Below are 6,363 nucleotides of genomic sequence, written 5' to 3' on the forward strand. Positions count from 1 at the left end.
GCCTGGTGTCCCTTTGTTATATTCGATCTTTTGATGGCACCAAAACGGTCGAACTCACGCTCATGTAATGTTTTCGATACGGATTCAAGACAAAATTCTCAAAACGTCTTATCTTGTTTTGTAAACAAAGATTCAAACGACGATTTGACGAATCGGATAGCTCTCCACGCAAACCAACACCATCAACAGGTGGCGGAAACCTTCATCTACCTATTGATGGTACTGGTTTGCGTGGGAGAGCAAACATATTCGTCAAATCGTCGTTTGAATCTTTGTTTACAATGAACAAGTCGTTTTGAAAATGTTATCTTGGATTAATATTTGTGCACGATGCAAAACCGAAACGACGTCGCAAGGTGAGGCAGAAAGGCAGAAAAACAAACAGACAAACTGTCAAAACGTCAAGAGGGGTAAGTCAGCGCTCGTAAAATATTTATGTATAATGTAATTCGTCACCCACGAGGGGTATTTTCTACAAAATGAAGAAGAAGACATGGTGCCCGATTTTCTGATGGCTTTGTACCGGACATTTAGGTCTATGTATTCGTCAATGGTAACAATTTCGGTTCGACAGTTCTACAGTTTCATTTCTAAAAGTTTAAACTTTTAATTTTGGAACGGATGATTAACTTTGAAACGCTTTGAAAACAAAAGTTGATCAACTTGTGCACTGAACATCAGAGACGCGCTACGAAAAAGAACCTACGCATTGTTCTAAATTTACCAATGGTTTTTCTAATTTTACTAGTGTTTTTTCTTTCTGTGTACTTACCCGTGAACTTGGTTGGTTTTCCTCGGGTTTTACCGAAGGCTTTACTTATTTAATTCCGCAGAAAGCAAAATATTTTCCAGCAAACACTGTGCGGAACATGTTTCCTGACTGATTTGCAAAGTGTTTTTTCAGCCAAACTGAAGTGAAAGGTCAACACTTCGCTTTGGGTATCTTAATGGAAAGCAACAACTCAAGGCGAGTTTTTGGAGATCACCCCCAAATTAAGTAATAATTACTCAACAATGTAAATTACAAACAATCCAAAAAGACAGTATTAGTAAAATACTCAATTTTGAATACTTTCACACTCGATTTTGGATAGTTTGGTTTCTCAGTGTGAATCGTGACTTCGTTTCGTGCGTGAGTCGAGCCGAGACGCGAGAAAGATAGAAACAGGGATGCCAGATGATATTTTCAAATGTCTTCTCAGTAGTTTAAAAATGTCTTCAAATGTCTTCAATATTAAAATTATGATTATCAGCGAGAAATTTCAAAATCCAATACAATAGAGGTAATAAACTATAGAGGACTATTGTCGCTGCGGTTCCCATTGTTATCGTCCCCAAACATGTTGGGTACCTATCTGTCAAAACGTACTGATTTTTCCTTTATTGACATTTAGTGCCCTATCCTCGCCAGCAAAAGATGTTTCGCCAGTGACTACAGCGACAATCTTCCTCTATAGTTTATTACCTCTATTTCCAATACGTATGTAAATTCAATAATCTCCTTGTTTTACTGATGTAGAATAATGTTTTTTTTTTTTACATTCAAATTGTCAGAACTCAAGAGAATATTCTGTAAAATTTTCACAAGACAGAGTTTTCCCTGGATTTTCTACTGAGTCTTTGATCAAAACTCCACCGGATTATCTAACTGAATTTCCACGTGGAATATTTCCAAGTTTCTTTTCAAAAAAATTCGTTGGAGGGATTCAAAACTTACCGTGAAGTTCTTGAAGAAACATCCAGGGAACATCCGGATAAATTCCTGGAGCAACTTCCGGATGGAGCTTTTTATTACTTATACGCATTTCTTCTGGATGGAGCTTCTAATTACTTCTGGAAGACTGCGGAAGAAATTTCCATAGGAATTCCTGTTGAAACTCCCAAAAGATTTATTAAAGGAACTTCCGGTGAAATTTCTGAAGGAACTTATAAAGGAATTGCTGGAGGATTTTCAGGAGGAATTCTTGGAGGAACTTGAGAAGGAATTTCTGTAGAAACTTCAGGATTAATTCCGGATGGATTTTCTGGATGAATTCCTGAAGGATTTTCCTGATGAATTGCTGAAGGATATTCCTGAGGAATGTCTGGAGGAATTTCCGGTGGAATTCCTGAAAAAAAAATCTGAAGAAACTTCCGGAGGAATTCTTGAAGGAGCTTCTTGAGGTAATGCTGCAGAAATTTTCGAAAGAAATCCTGAAGGAAATACCAGAAGAATTTCATAGTTTGCTTCCAGACGCATTTTTGTAGAATCTTTCGACAACATTCTTGGAAAGTCTTCCAGAAGAATTCCTAAACAAACTTCCGAAGGAATTCATGGAGGAACTTTCGAAGGGATCCCTGAAGAAGCTTCCGCAGGAATTCCTGGGGGAACTTTCGGAAGAATTTCTATCAAAACTTCTGGAGGAGTTCTTGGAAGAACTGCTGGAGGAATTCGTGAAGGAACTACCGGAGGAGTTTTTGAGGAACTTCTGGAGGATCTTTCGAAGGAATTCTTATATGTACTTTCGCAGGAATCCAAAGGAATTCCTGGAGGTTTTTTGGGAGACATTCCTGAAGCGTTCGGACGAATTTCTGGCTGAACTTCAGGAAGAATTTCAGAAAGAATACCAGAACGATTTTTTTGAGAAATTCATAGAGGAATTCTCAGAGAAAATACTGGATGATTGTCCAAAGATTCTAGAAAAAATACCAAAGGAATTAAGGGAGAATTTAACGAAAGTGTGACAAGTTTCCTCTGAATTTTCTAATGAGTCTTTAATTGAAATTCCACCGTTTTTTTTGTGTTTTTTCTTCTGAATTTCTTTTTAGAAGATTTTCCAGTAGAAATTTACCATGGAAATTTTCAGAAATATCCATTTAACATTAAAGAGATTTATTGCGGGAGTTCAAAAGAACTTGTGGTAGTTGAGATAAAATAGAGCTTGCTGACGTTTACTCATCCTTCTCTTACAAGCGCATCGGATCGGAAAACGCTTCGTATGCATGGTCCGATGAAAACAAAATCTATCCCTTCTGTGCGCGTGCCCACTAGCGACGTGAGAAGCTCTTGTTTACAAAATCAGTTACGCTCTTTTGAAATGTTGGTGCCGAATTTCCCGTTTAAGTTTTGGAGGATTTCCTTTATTTCTTCTTAACGGAAATTATTATAAATTTCCAAGATAATTTGTATTGAATTCTCGATTTCAATTCTCCGATTTTCATCGAAAATTCTCCCTATTTTACACGAAAAAATTATTTAAATTTTCACTGAAAATTCTTTTAAAATGCATGGAAAATTCAAAGAGTTTCCCGAATGATATTCAGAGGAATGTCACATGGAAATGCCAAAAAGATCAGATGAATTCGGAAGGAATTTAGAAAAAAAAACTGTTTCCAGTTCAGCGGTTGAATAGATTAAATCAAATCATAGAAGAATTCAGTCTGCCATTAATTAGATCGGTCATTCCAATCCGATGTAATGATCGAAATACCTTTTTACATACACGTGAAAAACGCCGCAACCGCCAAGGAAAATTCAAACGAATGCTGCCATTGGGAATTTTTTAACAAGCGCACAACTTAAAGTTAAGTGCATCTGAGGACTGAAATGCGTTGCAGTTAACAACCGGCTGGTGTGAATGTATTTTCATGTTTGAGTTTCTAAGCCCGAGACATTATATTTATATGATCTATATATAGAAGTCGCAGAACTTATAAGTAAGTAATAAAATTGCATTTTCTATTTGCTGGCTTATTGATTGTCTTCAAGTATCTTCAAATAAGTAGATAAGTCTTCAAATATTTTGAAAAGTCTTCAAAATGTCTTCACGAAATAAATGTCTTCACGAAATAAATGTCTTCACAGAGATTCAAATGTCTTCAAATCGAAGACATGTCTTCCAAATCTGGCATCTCTGGATAGAAATGGGTTGTAAAAAAAAGTACTCAGTTGTCGCTGTCGTTATAGAGCCTCGACAAAGCCGCTGTGCTGGCATCTGGTGGAGACAGACGTGTGCACGATATCACTGTATTTTGACATGGTTAAGATAGGAAGTATATTTTAAAATGATTTTTAAATATTTTTTATCAATAATATACTGTAAACTTTTTAATACGTACGGTTAGAGTTTTGAAAAACTACACGTTAGGCTACTTATCAACATAATTTTTTAAATCAAAAATAATTCAACTTTCGTGTTGCTAATCTAAAAGTAAATTAAATTTGTAATACGAAAAATTACTAGACTGCTTTTTGAATAGGTCGTATCTAACAAAAAATGAGAAATCAAGTTAATCGCATCACTTAAAAGAGAATGTTTGGTTCTGTATGTATAAAAAAACTATTACGATATCTAACTTTTTTACTATTTTATTAACTTAATAAAAATCGACCTAAGGGACGATCCCTTTCAAATATCGAAAATCGATGATTCGACCTAAAATCATAAAAGGTCGTTTATAGCAAAAATGGGTAAATTTCATATTCCGTGTATGCGACCTTTTGTCAAACAAAGGTCCGAAGTGCGGAATCTGTCAAACTGTGAAAAAGTGGACATACGACCTGTTTGACAGCAGTTTAAAATTTTATATTAAATATTTTTAAATATAAATAATTTTCATTAGTTTCATTCATTTCCTGTTAACACTTTTATTTATGTTCAAGTGCCTGAATAAAACTAGCAGTGTTTATTGAAGTGTGTATGAAAAATTGTGAAAAAGGAATCCTAAATTTATTACCGTATATTTGCTTCGATTTTAGGTTGGAGGGTTATTGGATATCAAATTATATCAGCCTTGGGTTGCTCATCACTACGAATGCAGCATATTACAACATTAGAATAGAAGATGATCATAACATTCTAAACATAATCAAAAATCACCGAATGCATTGATAGAAATGAATGAATCTTTTCGATTAGAAACCAACTTCCAAGAAGACGTACGGATGTCGGATACTCTGTGGTCGTGCTGATTATGTATTGAAAATGGATCCCTGTGTAGATCTAATATGGTGTTACACTCATCATTCGGATTTCGGAATGCAATATATACTAAAAGGAGACGATATAATCAAATGGATTAGAAACCCCAAAACCCAACAATGGTAACGACTGTTAAAACCTTAACCGCCATCGCAAACCATGTCACAAACCTATACATGCAGGTATTCTTTTCATGTCTCTGGGAAAAAGAACGAGATGTAAATGCTTTGCTAACCCATCAACTCCGACAAAAACGAACTGGTCGAAACGCAAATGACCACTGCAACAAGATAATAATTATTGCTTCTAAAATGCTGCAGAAAAGGTTTATGCTGTACAGTACATACATAACAATCGGGACAAATTCCTGATAGACCCGATTGCTTTCCAGACGGATCTGTCTAGGATTTTAAGTTATAATAATCTAGGAGGCATTTACTGAGTTGTATGTAGTAAGAGAGGAAATATTTATGTTCGGCTATGGTTAGAAAGGAAAGGAAACAAAAATACGATTAAAGGCATTTGTCTTCTCTTGTATAATAAAAATGGTCTGTGTTCGTATCCGCGTAAGATTTATTTTCTTCGTTCCTTCTGCAGGTATGTTGGTCATATTTTCCGACGAATCACGAATAAGGTTGAATAAATCGTGAAAAACTAAAATTAAGATGATACTTTTATGCCCAGGGAAGTCGAGACAATTTCCAATCCGAGAATTGCCTAGACCGGCACCGGGAATCGAACTCAGCCATCCTCAGCATGGTCTTGCTTTGTAGCCGCGCGTCTTACCGCACGGCTAAGGAGGGCCCCAGGTCAACTAGTGATAAATAATTCAAATATATTGGATAATAAGGCAATTATAGTTACATTGTTGAACCATCGGCGTGTCAGATTTGAACAGTAGAAGCATAATTAGTATTATGGGCCAAACACAATTGATACGTTTCCGTGCGTTTTGACAGTTTTCCCATGGGAAAACTGTCAAAACGCACGCAAACGTATCAATTGTGTTTGGCCCATTAGAACGCTAAGGGTGCTGTTAGCCCATACAGCATTTGTGACCAACATGATTCAACCATACGCCGGATTTGCATAAAATGTTTGTTCGGTACCTTGAATGTAGAGGGCAGGGGAGTTGAATGAAGTGTGACGAAATGTTTAGACGTTTCATTCAAAGTGTTAAGGGGGGGGGAGGGGTTGAAAATACTCGATTTTAGTGTTACGTAATTAATGGATCTTCCCAAAGTTAGTCATGCAGGTAGGCGTTGATAATATATTATATTCTTTCTTTTTGCTGGGTAGCACTTTCAAATACATATTGACACATTGATGTTTCCATTTGGTGTACATTAAACCCACCCACTATAGATTGTTCAAATTTCAATCTTTATTTAGTCTGAAATAA

Source organism: Armigeres subalbatus, chromosome 1, assembly GCF_024139115.2.
Source record: "Armigeres subalbatus isolate Guangzhou_Male chromosome 1, GZ_Asu_2, whole genome shotgun sequence".
NCBI classification, from domain to species: domain Eukaryota; kingdom Metazoa; phylum Arthropoda; class Insecta; order Diptera; family Culicidae; genus Armigeres; species Armigeres subalbatus.